At 45.8% G+C, this 25,805-nt stretch overlaps 1 protein-coding gene across 1 annotated transcript in view; it reads right to left on the bottom strand.

Moving 5' to 3' along the window:
* Nucleotides 1-25,805, bottom strand: part of LY96 (lymphocyte antigen 96) — a 91,013-nt gene that overhangs the window by 22,468 nt on the left and 42,740 nt on the right. The window lies entirely within an intron of this gene.

Below are 25,805 nucleotides of genomic sequence, written 5' to 3'. Positions count from 1 at the left end.
AATGGTGCAGGTGGGTGCAAGCGGGTTGGGATGAAAAGAGGAGAAAGAGCAACAGCCTGGAGAATATGGGCATTGATCCCACTACCTCTCGCATGCTAAGCGAGCACTCTACCATTTGAGCTAATCCCCCATGCCCACACCAAGAGACCCACCCCTCCGCCACGCACTGTCAACTCAGCGCAAACCCCATCCAGCGATCGCTTCACACCACAAAACAAACTACCTTTATGCTTGAATACTCCCTCGGAAAGGACCTCTGCTCAACAAGGACACCTGGCATAGCAAAGAACGCTGCTCCCCTTTCTTGCCTTTCAACCAAGTACACCTTTCCAGAGACCATCACAGAAACACAGACACGCCCAGGCTTTGCCCTCCCACACACACCTAACGCCTCTGCTCATGACAACAAGAAGAGCAAAAACTGCAAAGGAAAGGGGACGGATTGCCTCCCTGCCCGCCTAGGCCAAGGACAGCAAAGCTTCGGATTATCATCTGGTGAGGCTGCACCACCCAGGGTCTGACAACTGTTCTCTCTGTCCCAGGATCTCACCATCCCAGGAATGTCTCCACATGGACCATCACCTTCCACTCCCACTGGGGATCTTAGGGGCCTGAGCCCAGGGAAGTCCACACAGACATATATATGCTGGGGCCAGGAGTGGGAGCCAGTCTGCCACCCTGCCCATCTGACTAAATAGCTCTATGACCTAGAGACCCAGGAAGGGGTCTAGACACCGGAGTTTTTCTGCAGCACCAGCCTGGTTCCAAGTGCCAGCCTTCCCAAAGGCTGCAAGACAGGCATCTATATCTTCCCCCCCCTCCTTAACCTGGGGCAGCAATTTAGTGTTGAGATTCCCTGCAGAACTGTTACCCCATGGTCCATCCCCACTCACCCCTGAACAAGTCCTTTCGCTTCTTAACTCAGCCACCATCAGTTCATGTTCCCTGTGTCTCTTCTGCTGTTCTGCTTCATGCCTTCCCTGTCTCTCATTGTCCTCTGACTCCTTCAATCTCAGCTCCCATTCCATCCGTCTCAGATCCACCAACGGATAACTCAGTGGAGATCCCCTGCTGGTCACTGATATGGGTCTCCGGGACACCCAGCTGTTCCCAGCCTCTCTCACACCCCAGCTGGGTCAGGATCCAATGTGGGCCCTGGGGCTGCCTGGCTGCTCCCAGGCTCTCTTGTGGCCTCAGCTGGGACAGGAACCAGCTTCTTAGAATGATCCTCCTCTTCCATCTGAGCAATTAACTGTGCCTTAGTGAACTTTCCAATGAGCAGCCCTCTCTCTTTCTGCACAGCTCTACAATGTCCTTCTTAAGGAGATGGTTATAGGCTATCTCCATGCTGTTCCCAAGTGCTCATGGACTCACAAACCTGTGCTCTCTCAGCTCCCCATTATCTCTGGGAGGAACCCCTTCAGTGCGACAGTACTTCTTAGGGGTCCACTTTTCTCAGGGTTAAGCCATAGGCTCCCCCACCTCCTGGAACTGCACCTCTTGGAACCTTCAGCACACCCATCTCTCACTAATCCTCCTTTGTTTTACTGCTCCCCAGTCACTTACTGTAGGATGCTCTGTGCATGGGGTGCAGTTTATCCCACGGTTGCCACCAGTTGTCATGGAGTCACCAAGGCAATGCTCTGGAACTACTCCATATCAAGCCAGTCAGGACTCTGGTGGAGTATGCCTCCTCTCTAAGCGCATAGTGTCTCCAAGGCAAGAAACTTACACAGTTTGACCTTCCTGGGTCTGACCTTGGAGCATTCAGCATCCCCTTCCACACCATGCGCTTCCCTCAGCGAGTCCTCCCAGGCGGGGTTCCTGGGGAAGCCAGAGGGCCCTGCACCTCAATTCCGCAGTCAGATGTGACTCTCAGCCAGCCAGTAAAACAGAAGGTTTATTAGTCGACAGGAACACAGCATAGGACAGAACTTGTTAGCACAGAAATCAGTGACTTTCAGCAAAGTCCATCTTGCGTGGGGGAGGGGAGCCCAGATGCAGGGCTCTGGCCCTACCCCGTGCCCCAAGCCAGCCAAGACAGACTCACTTCCAGCTGCCTGCCCCTTGCGCCTCCTCCAGCCTTTGTCTCACTTCCCGGGCCAAGAGTCTCAGGTTATGAAGGGGAAACCATAGCATCCATGCAGGCAACTGGAGCAGCCCCACAAAAGTCTCACACCCTTATTCCCACCACTTAGACATTGGTGCAATACAAAGGGAAACTGAGATACACACAGCATTCATGCAAAACAGTAAGACTCACATAGGCTCACATACAACATAACAAGGGAAAATCCCCACTACGTCACATCTCCCCTCCTAGCTGAAAGTCGAAGGAGTTTTAACTGGACTGTAGGTGAACCTGACTCAACTTTCAGATAAAACCAAAGGGATTCTGTAGCTTGTGGTAGAAAACTTCCAAACCCAAGTTTTGCATGATTTGAGAATCAAGTTTCCAGTGCAAGTACTTGTGATTATCAATTTGAAATTTGCTGCGTGAAAGTATCCTGCAAGATTAGCCTTTCAGAAATCCTGTCCTTTTATGTTCACCCATGTAAATATTGCTGCCAGTGAATTGGTTTGTAAGAAAATTATTGAAAGTGAGCACAAAAGGGACACCAATGCAGTCAGATTATGTTCATTGAAAAATTCCAACAAATTTTTGTTGATTATTTTATAGTAGTCCTCACAGGGTAGAACTAGTGTCTTTCCACCTCATAAGAAAACAGATATATGAACATTTTAAGGAACTATCTCAATATTAAGTGATCACACATTATTTTTACCTGTGTGGGCTTATATTAACAGATACTGAAATGTCACTTCACCAGTTGTCCTAAGAATGGGATAAAGAAAAACTTGTAGTGGACAATAGACTGATGTCATCTCTGTATCAAAATCAGGAAGCTGTTTCTCAGACTAAGCTTTGTGACTTAACTCAGAGAAGAATTTTCAGCGTAGATTCCACAACAGACATTTGATTCCTATGAATACCCTGTCCAGCATCCTTTGCTAGACATAAGTGTAGGATGCACCAGGCAAGTGCTTCTGCCGTTAAGCTCCAGTGTGAAGTGCAAAGGGCGGGGATGAAAAATTCAAAGGTGATACTGGTAAATGACTGACTGCAACATGGCTTAGAGAAGCTGGTGGAAACTAGACTGTGGGCCTTTGGCAGCAGAATGTCCACCTGCAGCATGGCAGCACAAGCTATCTATAAATCCCATCCCATCAGGGACCCCAAAAGGCCTGAAAGTGGATAGGTTTGGCTGGGAAGGAAATGGAAATAAGTTTCCTGGCACATATCCGCTTGTTAGTTTAAAGAACTGCCCTCCTACCACAAATTCCCCCTGTGGGAAGTATGCATCCACCCTACATCCGTGAGCAGGAATCAGGTCCAGAGAGTGCACTTTAGTCATTGATGAGGCAGAAGGATGAGGTTGTAACTAGAAAAGCACCCAACTGTATGTGTAAAAGAGTAGACCCTGGTGATAAAAGGGGCCTGCATTATCTTATACCCTCCTGGTAATAGCTTTTCTTGTTACAATCCACTATTCTGCTACTCCAGAATGCAAGTTAAACTCACTCCCTCTGGTTTACAGACATGTATGCCTGCTTGTATTTATTTAGCATTTGGCCCTGAGTAATCCTAGGTGTTGGCTCTATGTTTCAGGGAAGGGAGGGAGAGAGGTGTTTTGTTTTCTTCTTCTTGGTGGTTATTCCCCTAGTTCAGGTTTTGTGGGAGAGGCTGAGGGAAGACATGAGGTATGCTGGATGGTAGGAGCTGGTAAAGAAGAGAAATATTAATCACTTCTTTATTGGGGTAAGTTCTTATTGTATTGTTTAATTGGCATCTTGATACCATATCGGAGGCTGCCCTATAAATTTTTAAAAGCAGGCTGAACATGTACCATGGTGTGCACTAGTCAGTTTAGGGGGCTGAGGTTCATTAAGGCAAACTGACCGGCTTCTGAAGCCGGCCATTTATTAACACACTCTTAGATATTTATATACCTAATGGTAGCTACTGGAATGGTGATCAGATTCTGTGAAATGGCACAAATACTCTAGTCTAGGAAACTATGGACATACTCTGGATGGGAGGCAGTGCACTTGCCCATGTGTGAACAAACCCCCAATGGCTACGCCCTCTGCTGTGTGGAGAGCCAGCTGTGACTCCCACAGAAAGTCTGTGTCTGATTTGCCACCTATCTTTTGTCCTTCACTTGACCTGATTAAGCACTGATATGCCATCCCCTCCTCCCCTGCCATGCACCCCCAATTCATCTGCACTGTCCAGCAAACAAAGCTTTCAGAAAGACACATTCATGCCAAAAGCCTTTAAGCAGCGAACAGAGTAGGTCAGCATTTGAGATTTATACAGATCAGTGAGTGCCTAAAGAGAGCATAGTGCTGGCTAAAATTAATAAAGATGAGTGTGTCACGAACTTCCCTGTAGCTAGTTCCTGCCAACCACAGCCTGTTGGGTGACAAATAACTTATCTAAAACCTGAACAAGACAGACATGTTCTCCTCCCTTTTAAGAAAGGAACTGATGATCTCTTGGGACACAGTCCAGGTAATTTGCTCATTAATTCTAGATTCCAGGCATCCCGAGATATAAAGTAATGGATGTGAAAGATCAATGGGTGAATTATTGAGCTTGTCAGAGCTCTTTAAAGCTAATTACAGTACAGAGTGCTGAACTGAAGCAGCTGTTGGCTACTTACCATGCACATTAAAGTTGCTGGACTGTGAAACGAATCCCACAATCTTTCGGTGTTTCTTCTCTGGTATTTTCCTACAGGACCTTACCCCTTTGATTATGGTTCACAGATTTCAGGGAGGGTTAAAATATTAATTTAAAAGTTCCTGCTATCTAAACAAACTTGGAAGTATTTCTAACAATAGGAAGCATTACCAGTATTTGTATATGCCTCCAGCTGAAAAGGAACCCAAATCCTCAAGGGCTAGAGGGTGACTGATACAGTTTTTAGATGCACTCACACTGATAAAACATCCTTGACATGATTTCAAAATTCTCTCCTTTGCTTTCTTGCCCTTTCCATTGCAGTCACAAAGGTTTTCTGGTGAGCAACTCAGCAGCCCGTCTTTTAATAGGAAGAATAATGTTCACTTAAGTCAAGTGCCCACCCATCCTTAAAGCTCATTCACCACCACCCTTTGTTAATAAAATTGCAGATGGTTGTAAGTGTGGCAGTCCCTCAGATGTGGTCTGGGTATGCTCAACCCAATTTAGTAGTGCACAACACAATCTGCAATGCCATGACACAGCCCACCTCTCTGTGTACAGGACACTTATTAAAAGGAGTCGTATCTTATCTGAGAGACTGCCACAACAAAAAGAGAGTGCTGTGGAGGAGGTTCCTGAGAGCCTGGGTCCAGCTATGCATGCACATGCACACACAAGTAAAATGTTACTGGGATCCTGAAGCCCAATGGGGAAATTCAGCAGAGACAAGATTGGAGAGAGGATCATAGAATATCAGGGTTGGAAGGGACCTCAGGAGGTCATCATCATGGTGTTCAAGAGGATGGAAAGAGAAGACAACTGGAGGGACTACAGGAAATTGGGGTGAATAGGATGCAGTCACAAAAAATGAGAAAGAGGAAATAGAAGATGGTTGGATTTGGATGAGCTTTGGACAGATAGACATCCAAACTCCTGGTGCTTATCCAAACCAAAGGGTTAGTCTTTTTAAAGTCTGTCACTCACTGAGTGTGACTAAGCCACATGATGTATTCACAAAACCAGGCCTCTTTAATACAGCACAATCCAAAATGTTCTATTTCAATACACTTCCTAGCTGAGTATAGCTGACATTTTCTCCCCATATTGCCATCTTTAACAAGTTGGTCATCAGCCTGAAGAGGGACAAAGAGTACTTCTGATGAGAAAGCAGATAATTGATATGGAAAGAGTTCTGGCAGAAGACTCAGGGCCTAATATTCATAAAACAGAGATTTCCTTGCAACTTGCTCAGATGGTCCACTTAGAGCCCAGGGCAGGTCTACACAGCTGGCGCTGCAGCTTGCAAAGGCTTTGGCTACATTACAACTGTCATTTTTTCCATGGACAAATCATTCTTAACTAGTATTGCCAATGAAATAGGCACACATATTCCATCAGCATCAAACATGCATATCCACTTTCTCTCATTACCTCCTTTTTATTGTACAAGTGTGTTAACTATGACCATTGCAAGGAGACTCACTCTAGATATGCTTGAGTTCTCCTGTGCCTCTCTTGCAGTCCCCTAGAGAGTTGATGGCATACAGGATCATATTCCACACATCTTTTTTTAGCACCAGCTTTTGAGAATCCAGGGCCACTGTGCAACAAGTAGGGATTTAGTAACTGTTTGCACCAGTTGTTATGCAGTATTTGTTAGAGCTTGAAATTAAGTGTCTTCACCTAGCATGTCAGCTTCCAGGACCAATCCTGCACTCCCGCTGAAGTTAATGGGGAAGGGAGGAGAGGAAGAGAGAGCTTGCAGGATCCAGTCCCCAAAGGGATGGAGGAAACAGATGGTAGTAAGAGAGGAGCAGGGAGAAGCAAATTATGTATAGAGGAAATACAATTATAGGCGAGAGCAAAATTAATAGGGCCTGAAGGCAAAAATTTTTAATAGCTCTACTTTTGTATGATTTTAATAATCTCTATTCCATCAAATTAAATATTTAAGTCATATCCTATACTTTGCAATGCTGGGAAGAGACAGTTTGACACTAATATAGAGCATTTTTTTTCCAGAAGGAATTTTGTTCTTTAATTAAACCTCCCCTCTCCTAAACAATGCCTCTGGCAACACAAATCATACATTGCATGATTGACAGGACATCCTGGTGTGTAATCTCATGCAGATGAGGGACAACATATAGAGGCCATGGTAAGTTTTTTCTTTTCTTTCGCCCATGACTCGAGAAAGCCCAAAAACCTTATTATAACAGATTTCTGCTTTTAATGAAATTGAAAGCATCTTAATCAGACACTTAATCTTTAGACTCTGGTAAGCAGCCCCATTTGCCCCCGCCCTGCCCCCACTGTGGCTGCTATCTGGCTTCCATTTGACCTGCCCAACATGGTGAAATTAACCCAAGAGTTTACCCAATTAGGACATTGCCAGCAGTTCTAAAGCTTCATCCACATACTCATTCATGAAAGCTACACACATTCTCCTGTGTTTGTAAATGATTTACTATATATATATATATGTTGCAATACAAAGTAACAGTACAGCCCTTTTCCCACTTATTCCTGCAGCCTGACATGCAACAGCAAAAGACATCCAACATGTGTGCCATGGTTCCTTATTTAAAATAGGTTCTGCATCATCATATAGGGCACCCTCCCTCATGAACAAGAAAGGGAATTTTTGCTAAAAAAGTAGACAAGGTCTTATTTCCAATCAGCTACAACAATAGTGAAAGCACTAGTGTAGAGAAGGGACCAACAATATTTTAAGTACTGTGCTGTGTAGATCTAATCTGAACAAAATTAAATGACAGTACTTAAAATGCTGGGATCCTCTTGCAGACCTATCTGCACTTGCACTCCCAACAATGCTAAACTGAGGGTAGCAACCATGGGAAATTTTAGCAAATGTTCAGCAGCACATCCACAGCCCAAGTCTTCCTCTGGAATCTAATTCCACTTCAGGGGAGAATCAGCAGGGTTCATTACTGCAGAAAAACAAATCACTCTCTCGGTAACCCAGCAGCATGACATACACCACAGTGTTGCTCCTGAAGTATAAGGGACTGAGCTCAGATCTGCAGCTTTCACATGGAAGCATGAACTCAGAGTGCTCGGCTTTCCTCTAGTTGGTATCTTTTTATGTAGTTCCCATTTCAAGCATAGTGGCCCAAAGTACAAAACAAAATGCATGGCTAGATGTGTAAAAGTATATGTTTTATATATTTCATTCTTCACCCTCACAGGTAAAGAGGAATGTTGGGCCAGCAGTGAGGGTGCCGACTTGAGAGACCTGGGTTCAACTCCCTGCTCAGCTACAGACTTCAGGCAAATCACTTAGTCTCTGTGGTGCAGCTGTCCAGGTGTAAAATGTGGACAATAGTTTCCTTCTTTACAGGGATGTTGTGAGGCTAAATACATTAAAAACTGAGGTGCTCAGATACTGTAGTGATAGGAGTCATATAAGAATCTTTAGATGAGTATGTTCTTGTTCTCATAGATGGTGGGCTCTGATGTAGGAACCATGGGTGGGATGGTCAAAAGTGAGTACATGTTTCATTGAATTCCTAAGTGACTTAGGCACTTCTGAAAATCCCACTGTCATAAACAGATAGCTAAGGGTTAATGTTCTTTTATTTGTAAAGGGTTAACACAGGGAACCAAACACCTAACCAAAGAACCAATCAGGAAACAAGACTTTTTCAAATCTGAGTGGAGGAAAGTTTTGGGTGTAAGTCCTTTGTTCTTGGTCTGTTCTTTTCTCGGCTCTGAGAGTGATCTTTCTATCTCCTGGCTTTCTAATCTTCTGTTTCCAAGTTGTAAGTACAAGAATAGTAAAACAATAGGTTTATATTGTTCTCTTTTGTATTTACATGTGTGTAGTTGCTGGAATGTTTTAAATTGTATTCTTTTTGGATAAGGCTGTTTATTCATTTTTTTCCTTTAAGCAATTGACCCTGTATATTGTCACCTTGATACAGAGACCCTTTTATGTTCTTTTTCATTCTTTTTATATAAAGCTTTCTTTTTAAGACCTGTTGGAGTTTTTCTTTAGTGGGGACTCCAGGGAATTGAGTCTGCAACTCACCAGGGAATTGGTGGGAGAAAGAAGTCAGGGGGAAAATCTCTTTGTGTTAGATTTACTAAGCCTGACTTTGCATACCCTCTGGGTGAGGGGGAAGAGAGATTAGATCTCTCGGTACTTGTGTTTCCAGGACTGGAAGCAGGGAATCTCCTAGGGTCGTCCAGGGAGGGGAGCCTGGGAGGAAGTAACCAGGAAACAAGGGGAGGGGGTTATTTCCCTTTGTTGTAAGACTCAAGGCATCTGAGTCTGGGGGTCCCCCAGGGAAGGTTTTGGGGAGACCACAGTGAGCTAGGCACCGTATAATTCCTAGCTGGTGGCAGCAATACCAGGTCCAAGCTGGTAACTAAGCTTGGAGGTTTTCATGCTAACACCCATATTTTGGACGCTACGGTCCAGATCTGGGAAGAAATGTTATGACACCCACTCTCCAACTAAGCCGCTGCTTAATGCAGCATGGGGACAGAATTCTCAAAAGCCCTTGCCAATATCATGGCACTGAGGGAATTGTTAGCCAGACAAGGACCCAGCCATGATTTTATCAGCTAGGACCACAAATACAATTATATTATGTGAATGCAAAGTAAGCTGTACCCAGCTAATACATATTACTGAGGTCTTATTTTCTTTTCTGGACCAGGCACGCTTTTCCCAAGGCATAATTCACAGAAAAGAGTTTAACATTTTCTAAAATACTCCAAATCTTGTTTATCCGTTTCCTCCCCGTGAGATATTCAAAGCCCCCAGGTGATTAGTCAGGTCTCCTTCTGATTGTCAGACGACTGGAGCTCTATATGATAAAAAAAACAGTACAATGTGACAAAACACAACAAAACACGGCTCAAGTACTAAATATTGAGCACTGAATTACTACAGTGAACTATTTATGATCAATCCACAGAGGGGCAAAAAAATTGCACACAAATTCATTGAGGGTCAGATTTTGCCACATTTATGCTCAGATGTACCCCCACTGACTTTAATGGGACTGCCAGAGTAAGGTCCTACTGGATATATAGGTGGAAGAATCTGGCCCTAAATACACTTGCATAATAAATCAATTTGAAAAAATTACACTCTGCTTATGAACATGTCAGGAACAGAATAAGCAGCTAAATACACACAATATATCAGTGGCTGTGAATCATTTATCCCACTCTAGCTATCTTGTGCGGCAGACACCATAAAGCCTTTACTAGCAGATAAATGCTCTTCATAAACATTTACTTGCTGGAAAAAAATCAACATTATAGGACCAATAAGGAAGATCTTTGTGTGTGTTTTGGGACTTCTAGCCTAACCCCACAATGGGCTGAGCACCATCTGCTGTCAGTGGTAGATAAGGCGGCTTTCTACCCTTCAAGATCCAGGCCTATAAGTTCCCATTTTATTGTTCTCATTCTGTTCCACATTTTAAAAAAGCAAGTCTTCCATTGACTTTAGTGGAAAGGAGCAAACCCTCGGATAACTCTGAATTAAGTTAATATTTTAACTTCCAAGTTGAATTACCCCACTAATGATTAACTGCTAAATATGGCTGTAGTTTGACCATATACAATATGCTGAAAATGATTTCATAAAGCCATATATTCTGATACAAATGTTTTTTTAAAGTTTAAAAAAAAAAGCAAAACTCCTTTTATCCGTAGGAATAATATCAAACAAATCAGATGGTAAGTAGGAACATAGTGATTTTTGTCAGAATCAGTTTAAGGGAGACAGCTCAGGACAAGTCTGGCGTAATAGCTTGACTCATCGCTACCACTGGCAACCTGTGTTGCAAGGTCAGGGACCCACATTGGGGAGCAGCATGAACAGGGCTCTTGCTCTGTCTGTCAACAGATGCTGCAGAGGGTCTTATACTCCGATTCTGAGAACATATTGTTAAGGACCAGACTGTGGGAGGCCTTAACTAACAGCTAGGACAGGAAGTTGACCTAGTTGTTGGAACAGGAGTAATCAGGCCTAGTGGCCAGAACCCAAACCAGAAGCAGGGCTACTTAGTCCAGGGAGTGAGCCAGAGTTGAGAGCCAGGAAGCAGGAGCCCAGGCTCAGAAGCTGAATATCAAGTCCAGGGAGTGAGCCCGCAGTCAGAGATCAGAACCACAGTATCAGCTGGAGCCAAGAACTGAGAGCAAGAAGTAGGAGACTGGGAGCAGGAACAAAGAGCTGGAGCCAGAGGCAGGGACAGTAGGCAGGAGCAGGAACCAGAGACAGGAGCAAGGACCAGGAGCACACTGAGCACAACACAGCTTCTACCTCAGAATGCTAGTGAGGAGCCAGGAACCTAGACCTGCCACAGGGTTTAAGAATGTGCCTGCTGAAGTCATCAGCCAATCAGGAGGCCAGGTTCATTAACTGAATCAGCTGGGGCCTGTCAGCTGGATCTGGTTTCAGCTGTGGGTCCCTGACACATGCAACTTTTTCATAGCAGCCCCAGTCACTGATAGGCCCCTCTCTATCTGACATTAGAAGGGGTGCTTTGATACTAAAAGGAGGGGAAAAGCAGTAGGACAAGTGAACACCCCCCCACCAAACAATGCTCACAAAGATCATCTTTCCTCAGGACATGCAAGAGTGAGATCAAACTCTGAGGCATCATCCCAGGCAAATAAACTCAAAGAAAAAGAACCTTTTATAAAATATTTGCAACCAGGAAAGAATGCAACAAAGACTAACCATGTCTGTTCCCCTACTCATGCTGTTTTGTTGCCCACTGTAACTCTGATGACCTCACAGGCTGCTTACTGGAAACAGTTGATCTGTACAATGTAAGAGTAAGCTCCTCTAATATGCATAGCATCAGTTGCCTTGTGAGTTGTTGTCCAGGGGTTGGTTGGTTGCTACTAGAGTTACCATTTTGTCATTGGGCTGCATATTTGCTTCCTACAGATGCTATTTTACTGGTGAGTTCAGAAATTACAACATGCAGAAAAGGCACCTCAAGAGCTATATCAACATTTTCACTACAATGTTCACTGCCAAGTAACGAATAAAGTCAAAGAGGAACAGCCACAGAAGGTGCTGATAAAAAGCAAGAAGGGAGATGATGAGTCAGTGGTCAGTGTGGAATTAATCCACCATCAACACCAATATGATCATCATGAACTATATATCAGTGATAGATATAAAACAACTGTTGGATTTAGCATGCCTTTAATTAAGCAACTGATCTTGCATAACCATGCTACTAGTTTCTCTTACAATCCATTTTCCTTACATCATTCTCACCTCCTCCAGGCTTTACATAAATACAATAGCAACAGTTAGCTAAACATGAATATCTGCACGACAAAGTGAACCAAATTTCATTTCAGAGAATGACTGTTGACCTTTTTCTATAAATTAGACAACAATTTCTAAAAGCCAGGATACTCCACAACAAGGCACACTATAATGAATCGCAAATTTTCTCATCAGCAGCAAGTGAAGGGAAGTTTCTGCTGCCTGCTCCCAGAATTTCCTAATCCTCAAAGCCACTGACTGCCGCTCATCATGCTATAAAAAGTAGAACGGTAAAGAAAGTAGGAAAGAATAGAGGAAGTTGTATGAAATGTTATCAACTACTTCATGGACATTTTCATCAAAGACCCAGAACTGCTAGGTCTCAGAATGCCTTGATTCTTCCAGTCTTCTGAACATTCTTGTTAAACATCAGAGAATTGTAGCATTTGGCCTTTGCTTAACAGTGGCAGAGAACTTTCCTCTGAAATCAATGAGTGGATTCAGAACTGGTTTATTTGGTTTAATAAGAGCAACAAACTATTTAGCCATATTTTTGAAGTTCCATCCCCTCAGTTTTCTCTGGGCACATGCAGAACAGGCTAATCAAGCCAACCACAGCTCAAGAACTGATATTATTCATATTTGGAGGGCTGAAAATCTGTTTTCATTGATTATACAACAGACAAATGGCGATTCTGCAGCTGACTCTTGGGACAGTGTGTAAGATATGCATGGCATGCTGAAAGCATTGTAGCCTGGCTTTACAAGGGGGAATTTCCTAGATAAGGACAGCATTCAGGAAGAGAAGGAAGGAAGAAGTGAGTGAAAAAGCATACAGCAGCATATGACCTGTGAAAGAGATAAGAGATTTGGGATTAGAATAGTACTTTTGAAGAATAAGTTTCCTAAAGCAAAATTAAAACTAGAATTAAGTGCCTTCCCATTTGAAATCCAAAATATACACATATGGGCAACATTCTAAGCACCTCTACCTTCCCTCAATACCCTGTTCTTCCAGATTCCAGACACAAGATCCAGGTTTGAGGCAAATTGGCTAACAGCTACAGTTATAGCAACAAAACAGAAAGAGCAGACCCATTCCCTTTCAAATGAGAGTGCAAAATTGGTATTTCTGAATGTTGGTTATCTCTTAGCTATCTGAGAAGCTAGTAATTATCTGTATTTTTTTTTCAGGAAATTCCTAAATCCCCAATGATTTACAGGGAACTTAAGCCATGCGTGTGAAGATTGATCTTCTGTCTAAATTTAGTAGTGTTCTTTAATAACTAGAGTGACTCTCCATCTAAAAGCAAAAATATGCCAATCTGCTTTTTTCTTCTCTGTCCTACTTTTGTACTGCTTCATCACATCAAAGTGATCAGAAAAGCCTGAGAAATAAGAGCAGAACATCAGTATAGAAGAATAATGCAAGATTAGCTCATGGAGTAGATAAAGCAGAGCACTCTGCTGTGACAAATATCTTAGGGCTTGTCTGTACAAACACTTAATGTACGGCATGCTGCGGAGCAAACCTACCATACACTAGGGGTATCAACCTATGGCACGTGTGCCGAAGGCGGCACGCCAGCTGATTTTCAGGGGCACTCACACTGTCCCAGTCCTGGCCACCGGTCCGGGGAGCTCTGCATATTAATTTAATTTTAACTGAAGCTTCCTAAACATTTTGAAAATCTTATTTACTTGACATACAACAATAGCTTAGTTATATATAATAGACTTATAAAAAGAGACCTTCTAAAAACATTAAAATGTATTCCTGGCACACAAAACCTTAAATTAGAGTGAATAAATGAAGACTCAGCATACCACTTCTGAAAGGTTGCCGACCCCTGCACTAGCCTGCCTCACACTCACTGTCCATGTGGCCCCTGCTGCACATGTTGAAAGCTCCCTTAAGCACTCTGATCTACTCCTCTTTGAAATTGGAGTGGGTCTCAGGCTCAGACTTTAAGGCCAGAAGGGACCATCATGATTATCTAGTCTGACCACTTGCAAGCTGCAGGCCACAGAACCTCATTTACCCATTCCTGTAATCGAGCACAATGGGGAACTTATAGTGTGCAGTAGCAGGGTCGACATGGACAGTGACTTTGTGGCAGACTAGTGCAAGGTAGATTTACACCCATCTTGCCATGCGCTGTTGGTACAGACAAGCTCTAATTTAGACTGGAAGCTCCTTAGGGCAGGGGCAATCTTTTTCTGTGTGTGTGTGTGTGAGTTTGTTTGTACAGGGCTAGCACAATGGGGCCCTGGCCTATGATTGGAGTCTATAATGCTACTGCAATACAAACCATTAGAGCTGTCAAGACTCAGAATTTCTAGTATATAGGAAACCCCAACATTTTGAAATTTGGTTTGGGCTCAAAATTTTCCACAAATTAGAGATTCCTGAAACGAGAAAAATAGGAACACTGACCCATGTTGTTTTCAAAAGTTCCAGGATCCTGAGTGAAATTGATATATGATTCTTGCCACTGCCACAGGGGCTCACCTCTTAATAGTTCTGGTAGCTGGTGAGCCAGCTGGCCCGTGAGAAGCCTGAGGTCCCAGGGCCCTGCGCAGTCCACGTGGCAGGACTGCCCTCAAGCCACAGAGCCTCAGAGCTCTGGGGTCCTCAGCAGCCCACCAGGAAGGTTTCCACAATTCAGTGGAATTGCTTTCCATGCTTTCACTGAAAATCAGTTTTCACTGGCATTTTCTAATTAAACTCTGTTCCAACTAGCTCTACAAATAATAGAGAAAAGAGGCTTGTTTGCAAGTTTCTGAAAGTTGTTTAATGTATTTTCTTTCTGAAAGTTGACCAGTTTGGGAATATCACTTTTGCTGCTCAACAGCCTAGCCTCATACTGAGGGGTCTAGGTGGATAGGTTCAAGTTGATTCTTCAAACTAGTACATTTTCCTATGTGTGCCACCTTTTATTGCAGAGTCCAGGATTTCACTTTGTAACAAGTCTAACTGATATGGTTTAAAAAAAAATAAGTGAGTAAACTAATACCGTGATGATGGGAAACCTGAGTAAAAACAATAATTCTAAGAAGTGTGAACTACTCTCGTGCATCTCAAAAGGATGATAATTTTGAAGCCTAATGACCAATTATTTCATTGTTGATATACTTCATTGCTGCAAGACAAAAGTGAAAACCATAATATGACGATCAGTGCAATCTATTGTGAATGACAGACTATTTAGGTGTCACAACTAAGTGGCACTTGGGTTGTGTGCATAGCCTGAAAGAGTACCACCCTCTCACTTCCTCCCTCACCCCCAATCCTACCCCTGGAGGGCCTGCATTACAAAGAGTTCTAAATCTAGCAACTGCATTCTGAATAGGATGGAATCTTGGAATTATAGCTGGAGAAAGACTATCATAAAAGGAATTATCATCAAATCCAATCAAAACTGCCACCTCCACACTAATGAAGTGTACCTGATGGGGATGTGGGGGTGGGGAGAATCAAGGAATGTCCAAATTTACAGCAATTCTTATGTGGCTGATAAGATGGCTCTGTTAGTGAAACCTATATTAAAGGGAGCGATAAAAAAAAAAGTAGTTTGTGTTTGTTCTTTGGTTTCACTCAGGACTCAGTTCCTCCCTTATCTACAACTGCACAATGCCCTTTTCTAGCAACGGACGTTCTATGTATTTAGCTGGGGATAAAATTGGGCCCCTTAACCTTTTTTTAAAATGCTTCCATGAGATACTCATCATGTGATGTTACGTTTTGTATCTTGCAATTCCAAAAGTAAATTTGAAGACATTTAAATTCAGTCAACACTAGACAGAAGATACCTTATTTTTTGTGGGTCTCAATGGGCCTGACTGTGTCCCCTCATTTGAACCTACATAAATCATAAGTAAGTCCACCTAAATCAGTGAGTTTATACTAGTGGGAAAGCAGCATGAGAGGAAAAATAGGACCCCTAGTGAATGAATTTATCCTTACCTGAAAGCCGAATATTAGCAGCACCTCTGCTTTCCAAGTCAGAACTGAATCCATATACCAGAATGGTGTTAGGGAGGAGCTGTGCAAGATGTAAAACTGAGATTGTAGCCACTGTTAGTTAATAAATATACCATAGGGTGCTTGGGCTGTTACCCCAAAGGCACTAGCCAAATGTCATTTCAGTTAACTACCTTTTGAAAACATCTACTTCACTTGTTCCTTTAAATGTTTCACTTTGAGGCATTAACATTGCTATATAGTGTTTGATAGAGCTAGTAAAATGTCTGCCATAAATCTAAATCCTATGTGGTAGTGTCACAGGGAACTCTACTCACCGCAGGACAGCACCGCCTCCTGACAGTTCAGGGGATTAACTCTGCCAGGCTCATGCCTCTTCTGGTGGTCACACTCCATCTCTTTCCCTTTCTGCAGCTCCTCTCTTGTTCCAGGAACTGCAGCCTACTCTTTGTGACTCATCCACTGGCCAGGTCACCACATGGTTTCCCCTTCAAGGGGTGTATACGAGGTAAGCAGGGGAATGGCCCCGACATTGTAGGGAACATTTCTGGCTTATATACTACCCCGGTGGAATTGGCTAGTGAAAGGATCCGAGTCCTCACTCCCCCTTCCTTTTACCCAGAGACCTGCCTGACATCGAGGGCTCCCCTTCCACTCTCCTGTGCTGCAGTCCTTGTAACCCCAGCAAGGTTGGGCCCAGGATTCCTGAGGGTTCAACACCACCCCCCAGTCTTGTCATGGTCATTTAGAACAGGGACTAGGGTGTCCCCACTCCAGGGTATTTTATCTCCACTGGACACTTCCCTGACCCACTGATCATTACATACAGTTCAAAGCAAATACAATTTATCAAACAGCAACCAATTTAAAAAATAAGAAAAAAATGGGGAAGGTTAAAGGAAAACATGTAACCCCACTCTGCGGCCATGGGGGAACCACAAACAGCTGTCTCTGGAATGTAAGGGAAGTTCAGTCTGTACCTCATGCTCCAGACCTCCTGCCCAGGCCCTGGCTGTGCTGCAGGGATGCTGTGGGTCAGACACTTGCTCTGGCAGTAGCCAGACGCCCTCAGGCTGTAGGTGGCAGGACCCTTCTTCCCAGTGTCACCCCTGCCCCGTTGGGGTTACGAGCCCCCTCCAAGTCTGGCCTACAAGGCATCTTGGCTGGGGGCATCTCTCTGCACTGGGCCCACTGCATAGGGTCCCCTTGCTCTCCCTCTCTGCTCACTGCAGCCGGTGCCAAACTGCTCCAGCCACAGCATTGGCCTCTCCCCATTGGTCCTGGGGACTGTCAGTCTAAGTGGCTTGATTTCTCATCTTTTCCCTTTCTTTTGGAACTGGGAGAGGGCCAACCAAAAACCCCATTAAGTTTCAATATTGAGTCAACAGTCCCCTTACACAAAGTCCCTTCTCACCAGCAACCTCAGGCCGTCTTCCCTGTCACTGCCCCCTGGCCACTCCCTCGATGGCTGATAGGGAAACCCAAGACTGTCCTCTACTCTGAGTTCCAGCCCAGGGATCCTACAACACACAGCCAAGGTCTGTTCAGTCCCCAGCCTTGCTGCTTACTCCCTGGGATGGTTCCTAGGCTGCATCCTGCAGGGTCTCTTCTCCACCCTAGGGTTGCCAAGCATCCAGTTTTCAACCAGAAAATGACCAGTCGAAAAGAGACCCTGGCAGCTCCAGTTGGCACCGCTGACCGGGCCTTTAAAAGTCTGGTCAGCGGTGCAGCGGAGCCCGGGGCTAAGGCAGGCTCCCTGCCTGCCCTAGCTCTGCAGGGCTCCTGGAAGTGGCCACCAGGATCCCTGCAGCCCCTAGACGCATGGGTGTCCAGGGAGGCTACGTGCGCTGCTCCCACCCCGAGGGCCAGCTCCACAACTCCTATTGGCTAGGAACCATGACCAATGGGAGCTGCGGGGGTGGTGCCTACAGGCACAAGGGCAGCACACGGATCCTCCCTGGCCACCCATGTGTCTAGGGGATGCAGGGATCTGGTGTCCACTTCTGGGAGGTGTGGTAAGCACTGCCAGGACCACACACTCCCTCCTGCACTCCAACCCCCTGCCCGAGCCCGGAGTCCCCTCCCACACCCAAACTCCCTTCCAGAGCCTGCAACCCCCCAAATCCTTGACCCAGCCCCCTGCTGCATCCCAAACCCCTCATCCTGGCCCCACCCCAGAGCCCACACCCTAACCTGAGGCCTCACCCCCCTGCACCCCAACTCCCTGCCCCAGCCCAGAGCCCCTTCCTTTGCCCCAAACCCCTCATCCCTGGCCCCATCCTAGAGCCCACATCCCCAACCAGACCCTGCACCCCCTCCCTTACTCTCAACCCCTCAGCCTTAGCCCGGAGCCCCCTCCTGCACCCTAAAACCCTCATCCCTGGCCCAATCCCAGAGCCTGCTCCCGCAGCTGGAGTCCTCTCCCCAACCCCAACACTCTGCCCCAGCCCAGACAGGGCCGGTGCAACCACTAGGCAAACTAGGCTGTCACCTAGGGCGCCTAGTGGTTGAGGGCACCTAAAAGCCCATTCAGGCGAGGAGGTGGAGTGGAGGTGCGCTGGGGTAGTGGGGTGCAGGAAGGGCCACTAGCAGTAATGGGGGGGCACACAGGGGAACCTCTCCCCGCTCCAGATCACCTCCACTCTGCCTCCTCGCTGAGCACACAGTGCCTGCACTAAGTCTCCTCCAATCGGCGCCACAAGCCTGGGAGGGGAGGAGAATTAGAGAGGCGCTGGCGTGCTCAGCGGAGGAGAGCTGGGGAAGCCTCCCTGGGAGGTGTTAGCTAAAATTCTTGTTTTCCTTCCACAGCCTTTGGAGAGGCTGGAAATAACTCCAGAATATAAATGCTATATTCAGATATAATGCCTAATACTTCATCTATGCAGAGACAAAGTTTCAGTTAGTAAGAGGGACCATTTAGGAACCCCTTCTGGGAGCCACACATACCACCCGAGCAAGAGTACAACATGAGTGTTCATGCTTAGATATACAATGGGGCCCTGTCCCACTCTGTACAGTCAGCACTGTCATAAGTGGTGTCAACCATCAGGTCCCATGTGTTGCCAAGCAAAGTGAGTCTGAGTAGTCCAGTCACTGTTTCTAGAGTACACACCCAAGCTCAGACCACTTGTCTGATGCCCTTCCTTGGACATGGGACTCTGTAGTCCAGCCACACTAGACCATGAAACCAGTTCCTCAGACCTCAAGAGCACACATTCCCCCATGTCACTTATACACTCTCCCCTAGAACCGCACCTGTGCTGTAGGGGCTCTGGGCTTCTAGTTAAATCCCTTCAGAGACAACATGTCAGGAAAGCAAGAAACACAGGTTTAACAAAGGAATTTCTTAAGCACAATCCCTTTACTCATAAAAAGTTACAAATCTTTGAGAAATAATAGAAGTCCTGAGGTGCACCCTCCCTTAATCTGAGTTTCTGAATACCCCTTCTGTGTTTGTCTGTGTTTTGAGCCATGTAGAGTTTCTCATATCCTCTTCTTTTCTGCACATCCTGTTTCCATATGGTGACATTTGCTTTTCACGCCTCCATTCAGAGAAGCATCCCTTCTTAAGTATAGTCTCTGGCCTTGGCTACACTGGAGAGTTGCAGCGCTGGTGGTGGCTTTACAGCGCTCCAACTTACTCATCGTCCACACTTGCAAGGCACATACAGCGCTGTATCTCCCTGGCTACAGCTGCTGCATGTACTCCACCTCTGCCTGGGGAATAAAGACTGCAGCACTGGTGATGCAGCACTGCTCCGCCAGTGTGGCCACCAAAAGTGCTGTTATTGGCCTCCAGAGGTATTCGGAGGTATTCCAGAATGCCTGCTCAGCCACTCTGCTCATCAGTTCACACTCTACAGCCCTGGCCTCAGGTGACCCACCCTTTAAATGCCCCGGGAATTTTAAAAATCCCCTTCCTGTTTGCTCAGCCAGGTGTGGAGTGCAATCAGTGAATCTTTCCAGGTGACCATGCCTCCAAGCGCCAAACGAGCCCCAGCATGGAGCAATGGTGAGTTGCTGGACCTCATCAGTGTTTGGGGGGAGGAAGCTGTGCAGTCACAGCTGCGCTCCAGCCGTAGGAATTACGATACCTATGGGCAGATCTCAAGGGCCATGCTGGAAAGGGGCCATGACCGGGACGCAGTGCAGTGCAGGATTAAAGTGAAGGAGCTGCCGAGTGCCTATTGCAAAGCCCATGAGGTAAACCGCTGCTCTGGCGCTGCCCCCACGACCTGCCGTTTTTACAAAGAGCTGGATGCAATACTTGGAGGTGACCCCACCGCTAAACCGAGGACCACTATGGACACTTCAGAGCAGGGGAGGAGGAGATGGAGGCAGAGGAAGAGGAGGGGGAGGAGGAAACTGAGAGTGAGGGTACTGGGGTGAGGGGGGACTCCCCGGAGTCCCAGGAGGCATGCAGCCAGGAGCTCTTCTCAAGCCAGGAGGAAGGTAGCCAGTCGCAGCAGCCGGTACTTGGTGAAGGACAAGCAGAGGAGCGGGTTCCCGGTAAGCAGCTTTTATTTTTAGGATGGAAATGTTTCGGGAGAGGAGGGAGGGTTAGGGCTGCATGCATGCATGCATGCCTAGATGTGGAATAGCCCATTGATGTGGTCTATCACGTCGCGGTAATCGGCCTCGGTAATCTCTTCAAAAGTTTTTGCCAGAGCGTGGGCAATGCGCTTGTGCAAGTTTATAGGGAGAGCCACTGTGGTTCTTGTCCCAGTCAGGCTAACGTGTCCGCGCCACTGTGCCGTGAGGGGTGGGGGGGACCATTGCTGCACACAGGCAAGCTGCATAGGGGCCAAGGCGGAATCTGCATTGCTGTAGAAGACCCTCCCTTGCTTCCCAGGTGACCCGCAGCAGCGAGATATCTTCCAGGATTAACTCCTGTGGAAAATGTTGGGAGAGTGTTCGGTGTAGGTGCCCCCTGCAGCTGTTTGCTTTCCCCAACAAACAGAAATCCCAGCACAGCCCTGAAGCAATCAGTCCCCCTTACTCACCATTTCGGGGCTACTGTGGGTTATGTGTGCTCTGTTTGGTATGGGAAAATTATGCTAAAGTGAAGACTGTAAACTCCTTCACTGTGTGGGAATAACTCTGAGATATAAACAATGCTGCCTCTGTTAACTGTTGCCTTTTTTTCCTTTCCACAAGCGACTTTGAGTTCTCAGCTGCCCGTGTTAACAGCAGCTCAAAGACTCCAAAACCTGCGGAAAAAGCCTCGAAAAAGCAAAGACGACCTGCTGCAAACAGTTATAGATCACTCTGCCAGAGAGAATAAAAAACTGCAGGACTAGAGGGAAAGGGAAAGCAGGATCCACAAGAGAAACACAGTGGCCAGGAAGAAAAGCACAAAGCAGCTCATAAGCATCCTGGCGCGCCAAGCGGACTCTATCCAGGAGCTCGTAGCCATGCAGGCAGAGCACTACCGCATGGCCCCTCGCCCATCCCAAAGCTTTTTCCCTTGTGCCCTAATGTCAGCTTCAAACCCCCGTCCCCAGCATCCAGGTTCTTACCTCCACCAGCTGCCTCCAACACCTGTACGTTCACCAACCAGCCCTGAGAACTACGACCCTTACCCTCTGCACTCAAGACCCATCACCATGCAGTATAGGCATCCTGAAGTGCAGCAGTCATTGCACAGCACTCCAGACAGGACATATTCAAACCTGTGACTGTACAGTTTCCCACCGCACCCTCCTGCCCTTTTAGGTTCTCAAAATGTTGTGTGTCTGTCAAGAAAGTTATTTTCTTTTCAATAAATGAATTCTTGGCTTTGAAAACAGTCTTTATTATTGCAGAAAGTTAAAGATACCTTAGCCCAGGAAAGAAACAGGCACTGCAAATCAGCATAGGAAAAATAGATTCCTACTAACATTGTAACCACTACACTTCACTTCCGTGCAAGGCACCAAACATTACTGTTGGTTTTCAGCCTCAAATTCCTCCCTCAAGGCATCCCTGATCCTTGAAGCCCTGTGCTGGGCCTCTCTAGTAGCCCTGCTCTCTGGCTGTGCAAATTCAGCCTCCAGGCGTTGAACCTCAGAGGTCCATGCCTGACTGAATGTTTCACCCCTCCCTTCACAAAGATTATGGAGGGTACAGCACGCGGATATAACCGCAGGGATGCTGCTTTCCCCCAAGTCTAGCTTCCCAAACAGAGATCGCCAGTGCCCTTTTAAACAGCCAAAAGCACACTCCACAGTCATTCGGCACCAGCTCAGCCTGTAGTTGAACCGGTCCTTGCTCCTGTCAAGCTTCCCTGTACACGGTTTCATGAGCCAAGGCATTAACAGGTAAGCGGGATCTCCAAGGATCACAATGGGCATTTCAACGTCCCCTACTGTGATCTTCCAGTCTGGGAAAAAAGTCCCTGCCTGCAGCATCCTGAACAGGCCAGTGTTCCGAAAGATGTGTGTATCATGCACCTTTCCAGGCGTGCCTATGTTAATGTCAATGAAACACCCACGGTGATCCACAAGCGCCTGGAGAACCATAGAGAAATACCCCTTCCGATTAACGTACTCGGATAGTAGGTGTGGTGGTGCCAGAATAGGAATATGCGTCCCATCTATCACCCCTCCACAGTTAGGGAAACTCATTTGTGAAAAACCATCCACAATGTCCTGCATGTTCCCCAGAGTCACGGTTCTTCTTAGCAGGATGCAATTAATGGCCCTGCAAACTTGCATCAAAACGACTCCAACGGTCGACTTTCCCACTCCAAACTGGTTCCCAACCAATCGGTAGCTATCTGGAGTTGCCAGCTTCCAGATTGCGATAGCCACCCGCTTCTCCACTGGCAGGGCAGCTCTCAATCTCGTGTCCTTGCGCCGCAGGGTGGGGGCGAGCTCAGCACACAGTCCCATGAAAGTGGTTTTTCTCATCCAAAAGTTCTGCAGCCACTGCTCATCATCCCAGACTTCCATGACGATGTGATCCCACCAGTCAGTGCTTGTTTCCCGAGCCCAAAAGTGGCGTTCCACGGTGCTGAGCATTTCCGTGAAAGCCACAAGCAATGTCGTGTCATACGCGTCAGGCGACTCGCAATCATCATCAGACTCCTCATCACTTTGGAGCTTAAGGAACAGCTCAACTGCCAAACTTGATGTGCTGGCTAGACTCATCAGCATACTCCTCAGCAGTTCGGGCTCCATTTCCCACAGAAATCGAGCTGCACAGAAACCGTTGGGACAGTCACAATGGCGCCAAACGTGGACAGAAAAACAGGGACTGCTGGGATGTAAAGCGATGCATCAAGGGGCGTTGGGATAGGAAGCAGAATGACCCACACCCTTCCATCCCCTTCCCACAACCCATGGTGCCAAAATGGGACAAGGTGCTCTGTGGGATAGCTTCCCATAATGCACCACTCCCAACAGTGCTGCAAATGCTGCAAATGTGGCCACACTGCAGCGCTGGTAGCTGTCAGTGTGGCCACACTCCAGGGCTTTCCCTACACAGCTGTATGAAGACAGCTGTAACTCCCAGCACTGCAGACCTCCAAGTGTAGCCAAGGCCTCTTCTCTTTAGCCATGTGTTCCACTGGAGAGCTCCAGCCTCCCCACCTCCCAGCACCAGGTAGGCTTGCCCAAGCTGGAGGGAAGGGGTGAACAGTAACAACATTGTTTCTTGTCACAAATGGCAGTCATTCAGAGTTGATAGCCCCAGTTTGGTCTGTTCTGGCTTCTTTGTGATGGTCCTTAAATGAGATGTTAAGCTTTTGTCCTGGAATGCAATGCAGTAACCTTGCATTGGGCAAGTTTAGATGCACAATTAAAAAATTGAGCTCTTAATATAAAATGGAATTCACATTTGATACTGACATATCTCGCTATGTCACAATACTATATTACTCAAAAGAGAGTCCAAAGGCCCCCTGGCCTGTCCCAACTCCTGGCTATTGCTGTGCTCACTAATGCTTGGATGAGGTGTGAACTTGGAATCACAGATCCCAGCTTCTGCTGCATGGCCAAGTATCCAAACCCATGGATTGCTCTGCCTAGGCTATACCCACAGCCTACTTCCTGGGCCAATCTCTTAAGCCTACATTTAGGCATACTCTCTCCACTAACATGTCAGGAACATCTGTTCTCCCAGTGTAGCCTGCCAAGCCTCAACTCTTCCCTCAGTATCACCCCTCTGCCAGCTGATTGGCCCAGAGTCAATCAGGTGGCCTTTAACCAATCCCATATCCCCGCTTAGTGGGGTATGACCCTCTGATCTGGAGCCATAGACCCCTCCTCCAGTGAGAGGAATCCTGGCAGCAGGAAGTCAGGAGTGAAATTTCCTTACTGTCCTTGAACCAACCATGGTTCTGGGATAGAGGGGCTAGCTCATCTACTGCTCAACCCCTTGGGTTGTTGGGTATGGTGGGTATGGCTCGGCCTTAAACACTGTCATGTGCACGGGGAGGTTCTACACTTGGTAGCCAAGGGAGAAGAACAGGGGGCTGGCAGGCCTACACTGTGCTCCTGGCACTGTTATGGGCTTCTGTGCTGTTTTATAGGCCAAGGCCAAAAAGAAATCTGTTGATAGCTATGGAGAAGCTGTGTGATGAGGGCAAGTAGATACCATTTCAAGACTGAGAATATAGTTACAGAAAGCATACTGCTTGAACCTTCTAGCCCTCTCTTATGTTCATTTTTTAACTGGTGTTTTAGTCTGGCTATTTTATACATTCTGACTATTTCTATTGCATTCATGGGGAAATATGGAGATCCTCCAGTGGCAAAAAGATTCCACTGAAGTCCTATAGCTGCTAATTAAAGATTATATAACCGAGTGATAAAAGTCTGAGATTCATATTTCAAACATATGGTGTTTAAGCCCTCAATTACTGTTGTACTTTTATTACAGCTTTATTTTTTCCATTAGTGCAAGTTTAGATTAATTTTTACTCCTCTTCCAAATTAAAAAAAAATCTTATCCAAAATATCTTGTGCAAAAAAGCCAAGTTAGAAAGAACAGTTCAGCCATAAAGATAGTATGGGTCCAAATAACATTAGTGGACTTGTACCCACTGTCACCAACTGAATTTGTCCAATAACTATAAAAACAACTACATTAGAAAAGGGTTAGTTGTTTCAATGGTCCAGTAAAAGAAGACATAAGGGCTGATTCTGAGAAAACCTAAGACCTATAAAGTTTATATTAAAATAAAATGACTTCATATGCTCTTAGAATTTTTCAGTACACTGGAACTATGAATGCAATCACTATGAATTCTGGGTACTTAGCACCTCTCAAGGCATGCTCAATCCTCCATTAGGAATAACCTTAGTTCCACTGTTTTCCAAATTAGTGCTCCCCTGTGCATGTTTATGAAACCTAAGAGAGGACCAAATTAGCTCTAATCTTTAAAGGTGAAATTCACCCCTGCGTAAAAGGTCCACATGAACAATGAAATGCCTGGATGTGGGCCTTCTTCACAAGGGGTGAAATTTACCCTACATGATTAAATACTGTTATTTGAGCTTAATTGTTTTCCATGTAAAATGTTTTTGATTGGATAATTCCTTTTTCCTTATTCTGCTTTGTTTTGTTTTCCTTTATATAGATATCTGTCAGATGAAGAGGTTTATACATATAATGCACATAGCTGCCATAAAAAGCTGTATGTATAACAAATTTATTTTAACCGTATTAAATAAAACCTAAAAAGACAAACATTTAAAAGACTAGTCTGTGGCTAATATTGAAAAGAAATTTTTAAAAATGTGTGAAAGAGTATGCAGGTGAGGTGGTAACTGAAGATAACAGTAGAAACAAGGAAAATGTTTAAAATACAGTAGAAC

The sequence above is a fragment of the Gopherus flavomarginatus genome, chromosome 2 (genome assembly GCF_025201925.1).
Source record: "Gopherus flavomarginatus isolate rGopFla2 chromosome 2, rGopFla2.mat.asm, whole genome shotgun sequence".
Taxonomy (NCBI): domain Eukaryota; kingdom Metazoa; phylum Chordata; order Testudines; family Testudinidae; genus Gopherus; species Gopherus flavomarginatus.
The sequence above is the reverse complement of the archived record's forward strand: the minus strand, read 5'-3'. Positions and strand labels throughout refer to the sequence as shown.